Source organism: Apteryx mantelli, chromosome 7 (genome assembly GCF_036417845.1).
Source record: "Apteryx mantelli isolate bAptMan1 chromosome 7, bAptMan1.hap1, whole genome shotgun sequence".
Taxonomy (NCBI): Eukaryota; Metazoa; Chordata; class Aves; order Apterygiformes; family Apterygidae; genus Apteryx; species Apteryx mantelli.
This window is the reverse complement of record NC_089984.1, coordinates 35,461,710-35,465,202: the sequence shown is the minus strand read 5'-3', so window position 1 is coordinate 35,465,202 and position 3,493 is coordinate 35,461,710.

The following is a 3,493-nucleotide window of genomic DNA, read 5'->3' as shown; positions in this document are numbered from 1 at the left end:
AGGCGTTAATACGGTCATATGCCAGGTAACTACAAAAGCATGGATTTAAAATTAGTTCATGCACACATACACACTAATTAAGTATTTTAATATCTTCCAGTCAAGTTTTGAAGTTAAAACACCAATTTCGGAAGGATAATTCTCCACTATTTCTGTAATTTGCACAGTAAACAGTAAAATACTTTACGTGTTAAAGATATCAACAACAGACCCTCCAGATTAAAAATAAATAAATAAATAAAGGTTCTGTCCTACAGGAATTCACTGACAAGCAGGAACAGTAGTCACAGATAAACTGCTGATTCTGTTGAACTCAAGAGAGATCTTGTTGAACTATTTTAAAAAGCCACATCTACATTAAAGCATAAGCTATATTCATTTGCTCTTCAGTACTGGGAGTAAACCACAAGTGAAGGCTCTGAAGTATTGCATGCTGAAGCCCTAAAAAGACAACCAACTTCTGATTTGACAAAGTCATTATCTGAGTGAAAATGCTATACTGGATTTTGCCAAAACAAATTTTTAGCACCCGCTTTCCAAAAGTTCACATACAACGTTAACTGTTTTAATTATGAAAAAACTCTCTTACTACATTATGTTAAAGAAATGAAACAAAAATGAACTTGAAAGAAAGCTGAACAAAGTCTTTGAACATATTTACACTGAAGCCAAGTCAAACAGGCACCAGCTATCCCAACTGCAACTGAATAACACCAATAGCACTCTTTCAAATAGCATTGCTTTGAATAATTAATTTGGGATGAAATTAAGTATGTCACAAACCACAGTCAGCAACCTGAACTCAGTGGTAGGCTGATGCTTTCACACATTTGTCTCTCAAAGTGCAACAGACTGCCAAAGGCCTCGCCAGCGCCGGGCCGAGCCTGCGAGCCCCGTTTTCCTTGCCCCCTTCCCCTTCCAGCCAAGGCCTGGCAGCCCACTCCCGGCGGGGTGCAAGCGGGGAGCGAGCCCCCCAAGGGCGAGCAGCGCCCGGGCGCCGCGCCCGCCGCGGCCCCCCAAACCCTCCCCCGCGGCCTGGCGCGGCCTGGCGCGGCGCTCGCCCCTGCACCGCCGCCTGAGGGGCGCCGCACGGGCGGGCTGCCGGCCGCGGGGCTGGGCCGCCCCCGCTCGACGGCAGACGGCGCCCGCAGAGGCCTCCCCGGCCCACCGAGGTGAGACGGCGCCTTCTCCGGAGCGGGCGCGGGGCTCAGAGTGGCGCGGCCGCACCTTCCCGCCGCCAGGCGACAGCGCTGGGCGCGGGCCCGGCCGCTAGCGCCCGCCAACGGCCGCTGCGCGCGGCGCGGCGGGGCGGGGCCGCGGGAGCAGGTCGCGGCCGGTTTGGGCCGGTCTGGGGGCGCCGCCGGGCGCTGCGGCGCCACAGCGCCATGGCCGGCGCGGTGCGGCGGGGGGGGCCGCTGCGGGGTGGGGCTCCGCGCTGCCCTGCCGGCGCCGCCTGCGGCTTGGCCCGGCGGGAGCGCCTGGCTCTGCCGGAGCGAGCTGTGCTGTGCGCCCGCCTGCCTGCCTGCCTGCCTGCCAGGAGATCCTCTTGCATCCTTTGCTCCAAAATAAAACAGATGCGATGTTTCTGAATAGAAGTGAGAGGTACAGGGCTAAGGACAGCCTGAAGACCAGGCAGGTGGCAGTAGTGAGTGCGTAGGAAGGGCTGGACCTTTTTTGCAGGTAAAAACTATAACAAATTATTTGAATTTGCGTAGACCTGGCCTGGAGTGCAGGGGGAAAGCCGCGGCAAGGAGTCAGACACACGTGAAGGTGCTGCCGCTGCAGCTACCTCCTTGCGTCTGTGACTCCTTCACTGCCCTGAAGGGAGCAGAAAGAGCGAATCGTTGGCACCTGCTCATACTTGCCGCTCTGGTTATGTTGTGGTCAGTACGCACCCTTAAATCGCTGCCCGGCTGTCAGAGCCCCGGCTGAAAAAGCATCAGTCATGAACCGCATTACGTAGGCCATATTGCAAGACACTGTCTTTATACTCAAAAGCAGCATGGCTGTTTTCACTCTGGCCTTCCACAGAATTTTGTGAAAAACAAATATCCCTGGTTATACCGCTAATCCCATGCGTCTTCAGAGAACTGCGTAGTGTGCTGCTTTTACTGACACAAAATGATCCAAGTAATTCACAGAAAATAATAGCTACAGGGAGCAGTGTGTACCACTGTCTTCTTCAGCTCTGCGTTTCAGACAAGCTTACAGGTTGTATTCACAGCTCTGAATATGCCTGAACTACTTTTCCTCACTGGGACTGCCAGCGCTTCACAGTGACAAGCATACCCGCGTCTGGTGCCAAATGAGAATAGTTCAGCAGCAAGCAAGGTGTCTGACAACCATGTGTAAATCTGCTTTATGTATTTTCACCAATAAAATTAAAATCCTCCCAGGCCATCAGTTAGACAACCTTGTTTCATACAAATTCAGAAGGTGACTGTAAGAACTATGCAAGAACTATGACATTTGATACATGAAATCACTATATTTTTATTAAAAAAAATGAATTTTGCCCTGCAGCCTAGAAAATATTTGCTTTGTCTCCTATTTCCAACCCATTCTCTCTCTTGTTTCATTTGCCGTTTCTCCTTTCTTTTCTATACAAGGTATTTTCTCCTTTTCCTCTTTTAAATTTTGTTTCTCTTGGCTGTATCTACACTAAAAACATATCACATCTTCAACACTGCTGCTGTTACGCACTACTTCTGCTTAGGCAGACATGCTTTCAGGTGTTTCCAGTGTTGTGCCATTAAACTTGCACCAAAAATGGATGAATCTGGTCTATTTTAGTGCTTATACTGTTGTACTCGTTATTGAAGTGTATACTGAAGCGTATACAGTGGTGCATTTTACTCCTAATACAGTCTTGTGGGGCAGGGAAGAATTATCCTTGTTCACAGAGAGGAACTTGGAGGATAGCTATTTTGCCTTAAAGTCAGTTGGAATCAGGCTGAGGTGGCTTTTCTGTCTGAATCTTCTAAGTGCAGGGTTCTGTCCCTTAAACTATCATTCCCTAATATACTACTCAATAGAAAAGGGAACAACACATCGAACGCTTGCTCGTTTTTTTCTAGGGACCTTAGATATGACCTACCAAAGTCAGAGGACAGACTCCTCTTGGCTCCAATGGACTTTTAGTCCGCAGCTGCAATCTGAGTAGCAATAGAGGCTGACTGTATTGTAGGCTGCTCTGAGAACAGGAAAATAAAATAGGTAGGATTAAGTGGGATTTCAGGAAATCCATGTGCCAAATTGCCCATAGTTTCATACCGGAGTAGGCCTAATTGCACACTGGAGGTCGGAGGGAGACAGAGCAATTCATAGTCGTGCAGCCTCCGTTACCTCCCTGCACTGTGTTCCTCAGGCCCCAAGATTGGCCCCCAGATCTTAGTGCCTAAGAGGCAGTAGGTTAGGCATTAAGAAATGCTTCTCTCTCATTCAAGCCTCTGTAGAAAAACTTAAGGCAATCTTTATGACTTAAAACATCCGG